Genomic DNA, 15,054 nt, shown 5'->3' with positions numbered 1-15,054 from the left:
GGGAAGATAACAGACAATCAAGCAGGTGTTTCCCAGATCCCTGGAGATTAACAATTGAAGAAGATGAGATCCAACTGGAACTGAGAATTTGAAGAAAAGCTTTCCTCTTTGACCATCATTTCTTTCTGCCCAATACATCCCAACAATGACCAGGGAAGACATTAGCCAGAAAAAGAGATACTGCCTGATAAAGTTCTAAAGCGCTTGGACTTTAGTTTCTGTGAAATCAAATGGTTTATTGAGTCATGACACATAAAAAAAGAAAAACATCATGTCCTAGGATAAGTTCCTATATCCATTAGTGACAATACTGAATAGAAGTAGGACCATTTTTCTCTGGATCTAAACAACATGAGCATTTTTGCCAACCTTCACTCTTGCAATAATTCTATATTAGCTAGAAATGAGAGAAGTTAGATTGTACATACAGAGGTCAAGTGTGGCTCTTTGTAAACAATATATTTGGTGTTTAGGGAATGATTGGGGTTAGCAGTCTATAAATTCATTGTTACTAAAGATTTCTAATTTATGTGTGGGTGGCTACTCAGATTTTAGTATTTCAATTAACTTTCAGAAAGCTTTTGTCAAACTTTCATTCTTTGGGCCTTTAACTTTTAAGTGATTAACTTTCCTTATCTTTCCCTTTTCCTTCTTCCACCTTTCAAAATTTAGGATGTTTGCTTTTATCATGCCTCATAAACAAAGAATAAACAGAAAGTATAACACAATAAAGACTAACTGAATCTCTGGAGCCTCAAGTCCAGTGACATTGAAGTCTCTCCAGTGCAACCTAGGAAGCATTGGCACCGAGGATTTCCAGGCCTTCAAATGACAGAAATGGTGGTGGAGTTCCAGTTCAGAGTCACTAACATCTCACTGAAGACTACATCTCACTAACTCATTTAGCTATAGTCCTAGATTATTCAGAATAAAAATATTCAAGAATGTTATACCTAGATAAAGAATGACATCGATAGAACATGATTGACAATTTATATCCCTCTAATCTATATTGTGTCCCTCCAATGCTGTTACAAGGAGGAAGGAAGTTTTCAGGTTGCTTCTTCCCACTTGACCACAAGAAAGGACACATTTTCCCAAGGATTGCTCATGTGTTTGGAATGTTTGCTTATGTATCAAAATGATTTTGGTGGTTTACACTATCACTCATCTTTTCGTTAAGTTATTTCTTTCTCTCAAAAGAGTTTCTATGTTGTTGTGTTTCCAAAGTTTGGTCCCCTGAGTTCACAAAGCTAATTCATAAAAAAAATGACAGCAGTGTGTTGAGGAAGAAGAAAATAAGGCTTATTATTTGCCACATGTCAAATGAGAAGAATAGTGAAGATTTGAAATCAAAGGTCTATTATCCTACTCATCAGAGAAAAGGTCCCAGTTTTAAGAGGCTGTTCAAAGGGTCTACTCCAGGCTACATGAAAGATGTCCATCCCAAGACTAAATGGTAGCACAATTGGTTCTTCTCTCTTGGTTTACTGTTGTCTCATCTCCTTAGTTCTGTGTTTCTTGGACAGAGATTTAATAACTTCCTGGGTTGGAGAGATGAGAGGTGACTGTTTGGGTTGAAACTATGTTAAACTTGTTTTCCCCATCCTGGGCATGTGAGAGAGAAAGGGGAAACAAATGCATGAATTTTTAAACATATAAATTTGGCCAGTAATACAAACTGCCTAGGAAGAATACAGAGGAGGGAAAGGACAGGTAGAGGAGAAGTAAGGCAAAAATTTACATTGGTGTAAAAATCAGGTTTGGGAATTCTAGAACCCAATGGAACAATGCACTAAATAGATATGTTATCACTTGATTATGGCAGAAGAATCAGTGAATATATAACAATATAAGTTTTTTAGTAAAAAATCAATGAAAAAATGAACATATAATTCCTCAGAGAATTATGGGTTAATTTAGTGATTACTGTGGTAAGATTCTTTATGAAAACCTATAAAGCAAAAGATAAAAATAAGCCAAAAATATTTGAAATATAACTCTTAAAATGAGATGTATTTTTACATTATAGAGTTCTACTGAATCACAACCAGGTAAACACATATAAAAAGCTGTGACACAGGAAAAGAAAATCTTGAAGAACATTATGCTTATTTGCACAGGAAAATTCAATAAAGTCCTGGATTAATTTTATCATTAACATTTGAGGTTAGAGTATAGTAGAATGGCATATGTGACAATCAATAGAAAAGAAAAGTCAACCAAGAATACTGTATTCATAACCCTATACCTTAAAATTGAAGGCAAAAAATTAACACTGTTTTTCTAACTGCAAATGAAGGGAAATTGGTATGTGCAGACATACTCTGGCAGAACAAGAAGCCTTTTAGAACCAAAGGAAGTTATAGGAAGGGCGCTGAACCTATGAGGGAAAAAGACCTCAAAAGGATTTCAGAAACAAGAAGCTGAAACCAAATAAAAGATCTCTCTTCCACTTATGTGATGGTCAAGTCTAGGAAACAAACAAACTATAATGCCACATGTTGGGACTGTCTGTTATGGACTGGAAGAGGGCCTTTGAGTAACTTGATACTGAATTCCAGGGTTTGTCTGAATTGTATAACTTTTCTAAACATTGTACATTTCTTATTTTTGCTCTCTACATTACATGTAGTTTATACTAAGCAAAATAAAATGACCAGACCTAAACTTTAAAACAAATATCTAGAAAATAAATAAGAATGACTCAATATTTATGGAAATGCATCCTTATCAAGAAAACTGTAAAACATACCAGAAAGGGTTGAAGAATTAGGCAGCATACAAGAGCAGGGGGAATCATGAAGGCATTCCCTTTCTAGGGAACACACATTAGATTTCTCTTGCTTTACTTGGTCCCAGTTAATGTCATTTGCTCACAGGAGAGGCCCCACCCTCCTGGTGTCTGTTTCCATCTCACCTGACAGTTTGTCTCTCACCACTGCACCCACCAGGATATTTGCATATTGCTCCCTAGGGAGGAACTTCCCTGCAAGTCCAACATAAAAGCTCAGCTCTAAGTTGCCTGGACTGACCAGGATTCCTTACTCTCAAAATGAGGTACCCGGCTCAGCTCCTGGGGCTGCTCTTGCTCTGGGTATCAGGTAAGAACATACTAGAGCTGAGGAAGGAGATGGGGAGGGGCTGAGCTCTGCTCCCCATGTGTGTTATGTCCACTCATGCATATTTGCCCTCTTGAATGGAAATGTGGCATTTGTGTCTTTGAGAGTGAGGAAGATTCCAAAAGGAGCAAAATCTCATGCTGCTTTACAAATTCTGATGTGTGTGTGTGTGTGTGTGTGTGTGTGTGATCATCATGTATTTAATGAACATTTTGTTGGATGAAACAAAAATAAAAAAATATAGCCTGCAATAATGTAATTGTGAAAATGTCTTATGATGCTAGTAATTAACCCTGTCCACTTTTCTAATTATTTTAGGATTCAGTGGAGATGCTATATTGACTCAGACTCCACTCTCTCAGCCTGTCACCATGGGAGAGCCAGTCTCCATCTTCTGTAGGTCAAGTCAGAGTCTTATTTAGTGATGGAAACACCTATTTGTACTGGTTCCTACAGAAGCCAGACCAGTCTCCACAAGCCCTAATCTATTTGGTTTCCAACCAATATTCTGGGGTCCCAGACAGATTCAGTGGCAGTGGGTCAGGCACAGATTTCACATTGAAAATCAGCAGGGTGGAGTCTGAGGATGTTGGTGTTTATTACTGCTTTCAGCATACACATGCTCCTCCCACACTGATACAGCCCTGAACAAAAACTACCCTGCCTGGTGTAGCAGAACTGTCATGTGTAGCCTTTTTTAGGAGCAACACAACAGGTTTTCTGAGTGAATGTGAGAGCAAGTAGGTAGAGAAGTCAGGATACTAAGGCACTGTTGTGCTCTCTGAACCAAGCATTTCTGATACCCTTTAGGATAATGCAGCAAAAGCCATGGAATTGCACAGGCAGCCATATGGCTCCTTTGACTGATGGTATGATAATGCATCATATCCTTTAACAAATACTCATTCTGATTCCATTTTCTTCTCTATCATTTGCCCACTGGATTTGAACACTACAAATTGGATAGATAATATTAAAAACTAGTGCTTTTCAAATAAATCTCATCTTTGGCTGTGGTGCTGGGATTTACCAGCTCAGTATTAGCCTAAGCTATATTGTGACTTCCAGCACTAAAGAGAACATGTGCACACAGCATGTCCAATTGTGGGAGATGAGACAAGGCTGCAGGATCAGTGCTGTCCCCAGCAGGTCAACAGAGTCCTCTGCAGTGAGCAGGTCACTGCTTGTGCTCAAGGGCACAGACTGTGTCCTAAGCTTCATCATGCCCAGGCTAAGAGTGAGGGAAGGACAGCCAAGTGACCGTCCATTATACCTAGATTTCCTTCTCAGTTTCAGAATTTAAAATGATAAGTTATACAATTAAATATTAGCATATCAATCAAATAATACCTAATTTACTACGTATAAACAATAGACATACAGCTTTTGCATTCATGCATTTATGAGGTGTTCCTCAATGTTCAGATAAGAACAGACTCCAGTAGATTGAAGACTCTGTTCTTAGGAATCTGCTGACTCTCCTTATTTTTCCAGTCCCTTAGAAGCAGTGAGAATGGCCCTTGAGCATCCTTCCAACACAGTCCTGGCCCGGGAGCATTTTCCAGGGCCAGGAGGCTTTCCTGGAGGTTGATTTAAAAGCTTTGTGCCCATTGGCCTTGGCTCTTCTTGGCTTGTGCAGGCGCTCGCTGCTAGAACTTGCTGCTCTTGGTCTTGGCGAAGCCGCAGGTACAGCTCTCGCCAGGACTCACCCTCTGCTGGTTTTTCATCCTTGAATGCTTTGCAACAGCGGATTTGCCACAGCCTGTCTGTACCACTGTGCGCCACTGTCCTCGGGTGAGTGTTCCCTTGAGGTTGGTGCGGAGAAGGGGTAGAAGTCTGGGAAATAGGTGCTAGGAGAATGCAGGGCGGCCTGGGAGTGGCTGGAGTGCTGTGTTGTGGGAGCCCCCGGACATCCTGGGGGCACCAGGGAGCGAGGGAGTCGCGCTTTGGTCCAGAGTACAGTGGCATCTTCAGGGACTTTCTGACAAAAGGCATGGCCATCTCTTCCCCTCCCTCTCCCTGTCCCCCTTTGCCTTCGGCTCCCCTTCCACCTTCCCTTTCATCTCCCTTCACCCCTTCCTCAACTCCTCTTCCTTCCCCTTCCCTTTCTGCTTTTCCCACTTCCCAGGGCACAGAGGTTCCCAGCCTAGATGAAGAGAAGGAGGACATCCTTTTCAGGTCAGGCTGCCCACCCGAATAGGCCTGAAGCCCAGGGAAATTAGAGGTTTCAGTGCTGAGCTGCACCATTGGCACCCCGGCTTCTTTCTGTGGAATTGACAGGACTGGCTCGATTGGCGGCTGAGGTTGGCGCAAGCTGTCCCACCTGGTTTGCCTGGACCTCGCTTGCCCTCGGGATTGAGCTGTGCACGGAATCCGAGGGTCTTCTGGGGCCGCTGGAGCCATTCCTTTTCAGGCCTCCTTGAGCCAAGGCAGCAGCACGAATCCTACCCTTGGTCCTCTGTCTCCTCGGCAGCAGCTGGGTCTGGTTGAGGGCATCCTCGAAAGATTGTGGAGGTGCGCGGAATTCATGTTCTTGCTGGGATTTGCTCTGGTGATTACGCCCACGGAGCTTCACTGCCTGCGTCTCTGGCTTGCCAGAGGTCTGCTTGATCTTAGAGGGCAGGGGGCCTGAACCTCTCTTCTCCTCTTCAGAGGATCGGCACCCATCTTTTGGTCTGGCCCCAGCCTGTCCCTGGGGTTCCCAAGGGAGACCTTCTTGTGGGAGCCCTGGTGGATCCTGAGACTGCTGGACCGGAAGGCATGCGTTGCCAGGCATGTCCCAGATACCAGTGGCCCAGGGTCCCGCGAGACTCCAGGGCTGTCCACAGCCCAACGATAAGACCTGCTACTGTCCCCAGAGGACTCTGGGTCCACTCGGGGACGCTTCTCCTGCCTGCTCCTGGGACAAGGGCTGGCAGACCGCTTGCCAGGTCCCTGGAACTCACACAGCTCCCCGGCCCGTGGGGGCTCTGGCCCAGAGTTGGGGCCTCCCCTCCCGGCTGCTGTTTCTTTCCCCCCGGAGCCCCAAACCACACTTGACTCTTTCAACTTGTCCTCTCGCCCCACCCTGACTCTGACAGCCCAAGAGCCTCCTTCCTGGGCTCTTGAGCGCCATCCTGTTCAGAGACCTGCTGTAGAATCGCCGAAAGAAGCGCTGGGTTGCAGCCCAGGAGAGCCAAGGTCTCCCAGCGTGTGTCCAGCTCCTTTGCCATACTGCCCACCAGCGGGTGCTTCCTAAAACCCTTCACCATCTCTCTGACACCCGTGGCGCCAAGGATTTCTGCCGTGATGGGCAAGACCGACAGCAGACTCAAGGATTTGCGGAGCTCCTCCGAGTGTGTGCTGGAGGCCAGGTGCTCTTGGAGCAGCCGCACGGCTCCCCACACCCACTCGGCGGTCTGCGTCCCCATGCCACCCCTGGCCATGTCTACAGAGACGCGGGAACCACACACCTGGACTCCTCCATCCAGGGGTTCACTCGCCCTGCTCTGAGAGGACAGATCCACATTTGACGCCTTCAACAGGTCCTCCTGCTCCCTCTCACCATCCTCCACCTCCCTCTGCCCCTCCCCCTGCCCAAGATCATACTTCCTGGGCTCTAGACCTCCATTCTCGTCAGGGACCTGGCTCAGAGCCTCTGATTTGTGGCTCAGAACAGCCAAGGTGTTCCAGTGTTTGTCCAGTTCCTTGGCCAAACCAGCCACTTGTGGGTGCTTCCTAAAACGCTTCACTACCCTTCTGACACCCGTGGTGGCAAGGATTTCTGCCGTGATGGGAATGACTGAGAGCAGCCTCAGGGAATTAACAAGCTCGTCCGTGTCTGTGCTGGAGGCTAGGCGCTCCTGGAGCTGCCGCACAACACCGCACACAGACTCGGCATTCTGCATCCCGATGCTACCCCCGACCATGTCTACAGAGATGCTGGGCCCACTCACCTGTGTTCCTGGATCCTGCGGGTCACTCGCCCTTCTCTGAGAGAACGCATCCACATTTGAGGACTTCAACATATCCTCCAGCTCCTGCTCCCTTGTCTCCCTCCACTCCTCCTCTCCCAGATCATCCTTCCTGGGCTCTTGACTGCCATCCTGCTCAGGAACCTGGCTCAGAGCCTCTGATTTGTGCTTCAGCACCGGAAACGTCTTCCAGCGCTTGGCCAGCTCCTTGGCCAAAATGCCTACCTGCTGATACTTCCTAAAACCCTTCACTGTCTCTCTGACACCCGTGGTGGCAACGATTTCTGCCGTGATGGGCATGACTGAGAGCAGCCTCAAGGATTTGTATAGCTCGTCGGCATCTGTGCTGGAGGCCAGGCGCTCCTGAATCTGCCTCACCGCTCTGCATTCCCACTGGGCTGCCTCCATCCTTCTGCCAACCCTGTCTATGTCTACAGAGATGCCCAGTCCACTCACCTGGCTTCCTGAGTACCGTGGGTCACTCACCTTGCTCTGGGCACTCTTCTTCCGGTCGATCGCTGCGAGGCACGTAGGCTTCCTCCTGGTCCTCTCTGCAGCCGAGTCCAGAGTGACCCTGCCCACCAGCTGCCTGCCTTATATAAACTCTTACTGCCCCACCTCTTCCCACAGTTCCTCCTGTAAGCCCCTCCCTGTCTCACGCCTGTCACACCCTTACATCCTAGCAGGGGGTCTCCCATGATGCACCTTGCCTGACCTTCCACAAGTCCCCTCCCTACAACTCCCAAGGCCAAGTGTCAGCTCTGCCCTTCTTGTCCCGAACTCCTGTATCAAGAGATCCCCCACTATTCCTCTGACCTGGGGGACCAGGGGATGGTGCAACTGGCACCCTCCACTAACACTCCCTTTGTCTCCATCCTGTTTACCGGATCCTCTGTATCTGGCCCTGTATTTTCCATCTTTAAAGATAACCGATAACCCTAGACATACTTTTGTAGTTGCTCCACCAACTCCAGGGCTATTGTAGCCGATTTGACCTCAGTGTCCTTCATCACCTGATGTGCATTGGCACTTCCGGGTTTGGACACTTGCTGAGGGAATCTCTGATCCCGCCTGCACCAATCCAACTAAAGGCAGTGGCCATTTGCCTGGTCAAGTTTAATAAATATATAAATGAATGAATAAATATGTACATATGTGTGTATGTGTGTATTTTAACCTATGTATATGTGCAAACATATATACATACATATATATACACAAACATATATAGTTATATATAATTATTTATATTTTATACATATATATGCAAATCTGTACTGGCCAGTGTCTTTTCCCAGTCTTTCCTTCCTCTTTTTTTGTTCCTTTTGAAGTTGTGGGCTGCTGGCTTGCTAAGGAACTGTTTTGTTTGCTTGCTTTGTTTCAGAGACAAGGTCACACTGGGAAGACCAAGTTGGACTGGTGCTTTGGGACCTGGTGATTTTGCTGCCTGTAGGCTGAGCACAGGTGTGCACCATCAACACTGAGCTCCTACCTCCTGTGGTTAGGGTGTGTTTTGATCTGAGCTTGTTACTTCTGTTATGGTAGGAAGCTGGTTGGGTAGATGGGAGAGAGTGCCTTGATCTCCTCCATCACATGATGTGTGTTGGCAGTTCCCAGGTTGGATAATTAGGGAATTGCTGTTCACGCTTGAAATAATCTAACTGAAGCCAGTGACTATTGGTCTTCTAGAGATACATGTATATATAAGTATATTTTCCCTTGTGTATATATATATATATGCATACATACATATACATATATGTACAAACATGTATGCAGAAACCTATTCAAATGTACATATATTGCATGTATATGTGTGTGTTTGTGTGTGTACAGTTGAATGTCTTTTCCCAGGCTTTCCTTCCTCTTTCCTGGTTCTTTGTAGGGTTGTGAGACTTCTGGCTTGGTGGGAACTATTTTATTTGCTTGCTGGGTTTCAGTGACAGGGTCCCACTGGGAAGACCAGGTTAAACTTGAGCTTTGGAACCCGGTGAGTTGGCCTCCTGTAAACTGGTCCCACAGGTGTGGACCTTCAACACTGATCTCCTAACCCTCCCTGCTGTTAGGGTGTGTTCTGATCTTAGCTTCTTCCTTCTTGTTAGTAGGAAGCAGGTTGGGTAGATGGGAGAGAGTTAGTCAACTTCTTTCATCAACTGAGGTGAGTTTTCATTTCTCAGATTTGATAATTGTTTAGGGAACTGCTGATCACTTCTGCACCAACCCAACTGAAGCCAGTGGCCATTTGTCTTGTCCATATATATATATACATATATATATATATAATTTATTCATTTATCCTTAGGTACATTTATATGTTTACCTATGTATATGTGTGAGTATACATATATATCACTCTAAATGCAGATATATATGTGTATATCTATCTATCTATATCCCAAGATTGAAATATGTTATCAAACAACATATAGCAGGAAGGCTTTAGGATATTATTTTTAACTCTCTTGCTCTGAAATTACTCATTTTCCATCCTCCACATTTCTATTGTTAGAACGTTTCTTCAAAAATAATCATTCCCCATAGTTTATTTGTTCAAAATCCTTACTAACAAGAGAAATCATATTCCAAATTAACCACTTCTTCTATTTCATTGTCTTTCTTTCTCTCTTTTCTAGTCTCTTTTCTGGAGTATTTTCTTTGTTTGGGGCAGGGCAATTCCTCATTTTGTTTCTTTTTTTTAATTGTAAAATACCATACAGGGGGGTTACAATTACATGGGCAAGGTAATGAGTACATTTCTTATGAAGCATTGTTGCCTCCTCCTGGGAGTATTTCTTGAGGTTACATATATGGGCCACCATACTTGGCTTTCTGTAAGAGTTCTTATGTTTGCTGAAGAATGTAGTCAACATTATCAACAATTTAAGATCTAGAGGTCTCTCTGTCCTCAGAGTTTGAACATTGGTCTTACTAGTCATCCTAACCTGGTGTATTCCTTAGATTAATGTTTCAGTGTTTATTGGTTTCTTCACAGAATCTAAAGGATGTCTGAAGGACAAAATCCTAACATGCTCTATCTCAACTTTTCTTCCAATAACTATGAACCCATCCTCTTACATACACAAAAATTCTTCAAACCTGCTTACCAACAAGGACAAGTTGATTGCACCCAGAAGGTAAATAAGAGGATTTCAAGCAGCCCGTGGGAACACACCACTTAAGGGAATGGAGAAGGACTGCTGTCCTTCCATCCCAAAGGGTTTTCCCATCCAAAGGGTGCCAATCTCAATCCAGACAGAAAAAGAACATCTTCCTGCAGTCAGCAGAGAAAACATTCACTCTCTGGCACACATTTCAGCTCCATAACACAAAGCTAATTTAAATATGTACCAAAAAGTCTCAGGGACTTCTGTATTTATCAGAACCCTTATTCTTTGTTGTCACATATAAGTTTAGTGTTTAATATAGGTCATCTTTACCAGTAAATAATAGCCAAAACATCCTTTCATAATAAATTAGAAAGGTATTTAAATATTTATTGATTATACTCTATAGACAAATGAGAATGTTGGATATAGATGTATTATTTACTGACAAATAATAAAATGAATATCACTTACTGACTACCTGGCCTAAGAAATAACATTCTCAGTAACATTGAAGTCTGGATTTCTCCCTTTAAGAAAGCTTGTTCAGAATAATAGTATTAGCATCTTCTTTGTTTTTTCTTTAGGGTGACATAAATACAAATAATGCATCTTGTAAGTTTATAAAAATGGGATTATACTTCCTAGATTTTTCAGTGGTTTATTGAACATCAACATTATGCTTCTTAGATTCACATGTATTATTGCATATGGCTGTAGTTCATTTTTGTTATTTAGAGCATTCAGTTTCTGTGAATGCAGGACAGTTTATTTCTCCTGGGATAGACCCTGAGATGTTTCGAGTATCTTCTGTTTCTGGATGATGGTTATTGTTTCCCTCTTCTAGAGATGATGAGCAAGGTGTTTCAGGCATGTATAGCCAGGAGAGGAGGTGTTGTCTGGCAGCCCAAGTACAAAAGGCACACCTCCCACTTTACCCGGCAGCCCTGGTTTCTTCCAAGGTCCTCAAGCCAATTTTCAGTTCTCACTAGAACTCTAGGAAAATATCCATCACTTCACAGACTTGCCAGCCCTGAGTCCTGGCAGATTATGTATGTCTTCAAGTCCTCTGGGGTTTGAATTTCCTGATTACCAGTGAGATCATCTGTCTTTAAAGTTTATTGAGCTTCATGTTTCCTTTGACCTTCACTTATACTTTTCTTTCAAATGCCCCACTGTGCCTTTGGGTGGAAAGTTCTTTCCAAACTGGCTCATTAGAATTTTTTTATGCTCACGTAATTAATCTTTTCTTTTCTTTATTATTATTATTTTTATTGTGAAAATACCATATAGAGGGGTTACAATTACATGGGTAAGGTAATGAGTACATTTCTTATCAAGCATTGTTGCCTCCTCCTTTGTTTCCCCTTCCTATTCCTTCCCATTTTTCTCCCCCACCCCCTGAACTTCCGGGCCAAAGTTGTATAGTTCGTTTTTCGACATAACGACTTGTACATCTCATTGTTGCAATGGGTCCACATGTATCCCTATTTAAATTGTTTGTTTTTTCCCTTCCCCTCCACAACTTATACTGACCTCAAATACAGTGAAAGCAGGGGTTATACTATGGGGGAGGGACATACAAAGCAACAAAGAAATAATCTTATAAATGTGTTGGAAACAATCACATAAAACAAAAAAAAAAAACATTTGAATACACATCTTAGGGTTCATTTCCCTAACATCACCTTATCTGACCTTTTCTGCTTGACTCAGACATACACTAAATATTGCAAATAAGGGAAACCATGGGACCTATGTTTCTTTGGGGCTGGATTACTTCACTTATTATAATTTAGGAAAAGGAATCTTATCCTTTGCTATTCAGAACCTCCACCCTTTCGATCCCTTTGCTGATGCAATAAGGGTGATGACCTGCTTCCTGCTCGCTCCACGGATTATATCTAAGTGTTTTTTTTCTTGCTTGCTTGTTATTGTTTCTAACGTATTTATAAAGTACCATATGTTTTTTTTTTTGTTTTCACTTTGTATGTCCCTCTTCCATGGTATAACCTCTGTTTGCACTATATGTCGTGTTGGTATAATTTGGGAAGCAGAAGGGGAAAGAAAACCAAATTGTTTAAGTAGGGATACAGGTGGACACATTGCACAGTGAGATGTACAAGATGCTATTGGGGGGAGGAGTGTAGTTGAGGAGGTGAGAGGGAAGGGATGGGAGGGGGAAAAAAGAGGAGGATGCAACAATGCTTGATAAGAAATGGACTCATTACCTTGATCATGTAATTGTAACCCCTCTGTACAGTATTTTTACAATAAAAACTTATTTAAAAAAAGAAAATAGAGAATTCAATAGAGAAGTGGCAGGAAGACCATTACTACTATCCAAGGGATCACTGAGATTATGATAAAAAGAAACTAGTGAAGGTGTTTAAGAAGAAATTTGCCTGCAATGGTACTGTAATTAAGCATCCAGAATATGGAGAAGTAATTCAGCTACAGGATGACCAGTGCAAGAACATATGCCAGTTCCTGGTGGAGCTTGGACAGGCTAAGGACGATCAGTTGAAGGTTCATGTGTTTTAAGTGCTTATGGCTCACTAAAGCTTAAGTGAGGATTTCATTGCAATGAGTAGAATTTCCCTTCTTTCCCTTGTCACAAGTTTACAAACCTCACAGCTTGCATAAGGTAACCATTTGGGGTCCACTTTTAACTTGGACTAGTATAACTCCTTCATGCAATAAACTGAAAAAAGCCATCCTTTCCAGTCTTGAAGCCACTTATTTAAACTGAGGTCAAGAAGCAGGTACCTGGCAGTGTCCAGCGTGCAACAAAGCAATAATGTGAAGTTTCAGTTAAGCCCACAGCCCCAGGATCACAGGTGGCTATGTCTGGCCAGAAGGTCCCTCTGCAGCTTCTTCTGCCCTAAGAGAATGCTGCTATTTGAACTACCCATGGTACTCCAGAGAGAATGGGTAAGTCATCAAGCAACAGCAGCTGTGCCACCAGGGGGAGCCTTGAGCTGCCCACACATGGGCTAGTAAAAATTAAACTTTTGACAAGGGAACAAACATCAGAGTCATCTGTCATGAGGCTAGCTGTAGAGTTTGCAACTTAAGTAAAAGCTACTCAGTGCATGTGAAGTAACGGACTGGTTTTTGGTTTACTTCTCCCAGTTTTAATGTTATATCATTTATTTATATTTATATGAAAAATAATCAGTCTTTTTTCCCCATAATCAGGGAGGAACCTGTATAGAGGCAAATTTGCCACATGGTGTCCTTAAGTCTCTATTTGATCACTGAGATCTGACACCCTGCAGTTGGCCCGCCCCTGCTGATTTGCATCTTCCCCAGAGCATGGCCCAAGGACTTGATAAGCTGCTTACACACTCACTGTTCAGTAGAATGTTCCAGTCAGCACACAGCATGAACATGAGGAACTCTGCTCTACTCCTGGGGCTTCTGATGCTCTGGCTCCCAGGTAAGGATGGACAATGTAAGGATTAGTTGGCTCTTCTTGGAAAGCGTACTTTACTAAATGGCTAATGGTTTTTATGTTTCCATTGTCAGGTGCCAAATGTGATGTTCAGTTGACCCAGTTGCCATCCATGTCTGCATCACTTGCAGGGCCAGTCAGGGCATTGGCAATTATTTATATTGGTACCAGCAGAAACCAGGGAATGCTCCTAAGCTCCTGATTTATTTTGCAACAAGTTTGCAATGTGGGACCCCAACCAGGTTCAGTGGCAGTGGATGAAATGTCTCCTTTTTGTTGCTCTATTTATATATTACCATACATTATATTATATTATATAATACTGAAATATGGGTAATATTAGTGCTGTGTTTCTTGGATATTTCAATAAATAAACTAAAATGTATTGTATTTGTTAATATATCTTGTAGATGTTTTTCTCATTCCTGCCCGATTTTTTTTTATAAAGATCCATAGCTAATCAACTGTTTTTTTTTAACAAAAATAGAGTACAGTTAACCACCCCAAAACTTTTTTTTTGGTCTTTCTTTAGGATTGAACTCTGGGTCTGGGTGTTGTCCCTCAGCTCTTCAGTTCAAAGCTAGTGCTCTACACTTGAGCCATGGTGCCACCTCCAGTTTTGTGGTGGTTTATTGGAGGTAAGAATCACACAGACTTTTCTGCCATGGCTGGCTTTGAATCATGATCCTCAGATTTCAGCTCCCTTAGTAGCTAAAATTATAGATGTGGCACCCAGCCACCCTAAACCTTTTTGGCATACAACCCCAAGCACTTATATTCATCAGCTACTCATGCATTTTTGTTGGTCTTAGGGCTTGAACTCAGGGCCTGACCACTGCCCCTGAGTTATTTTGTTCAAGGCTAGGTCTCTACCACTTTGAATCAGTTTCTCTTCTGGTATTCCAGTGATTATAGCTGGAGATAGAGTCTCATGGACTTTCCTGCCCAAGTTGGTTTTGAACTGAGAGCCTCAGATCTCAGTTCCTGAGTAGCTAGGATTTTAAATGAATAGCGGGGAGCAGGTGGCTCACAGTGTTGCCCAGTTAATGGGCGGCATATTCATACATATATGGGTATGTTTCTCTATGGAATATATATTTAAAAAACATGCACAAATGTTTATTTATTACTGCACATATATGTATGTATAAATAGAGAAAAATACATCATGTGCAGATACACATTCACATACACACACACACACGCGCGCACACACACACACACACACACACACATTATGAGGGATCTGATGAAAGGTAGTCTAGTTTTTCCAGAGTCTTTTCTAGAGAAAGATATGTAAGAATGCAGAACATGGAGACTTTTGAGTAAACATATATACACTGCTAAGTAATCTTCCTAAACATCATTTTCATGAAAGGTTTAAGAAAACAGAAGTAATTTTGATGACTTCTCAGGTG

At 42.9% G+C, this 15,054-nt stretch overlaps 1 pseudogene; it reads left to right on the top strand.

Annotated features, from left to right (window-relative positions):
- The first annotated feature begins 7,514 nt into the window (after window positions 1-7,514).
- LOC106000863 lies at window positions 7,515-12,723 on the top strand (annotated as a pseudogene).
- The last annotated feature ends 2,331 nt before the right edge of the window (window positions 12,724-15,054 follow it).

The sequence above is a fragment of the Dipodomys ordii genome, unplaced genomic scaffold, assembly GCF_000151885.1.
Source record: "Dipodomys ordii isolate 6190 unplaced genomic scaffold, Dord_2.0 Scaffold248, whole genome shotgun sequence".
Lineage (NCBI taxonomy): Eukaryota > Metazoa > Chordata > Mammalia > Rodentia > Heteromyidae > Dipodomys > Dipodomys ordii.
This window is presented reverse-complemented; position numbering and strand designations above follow the sequence as displayed.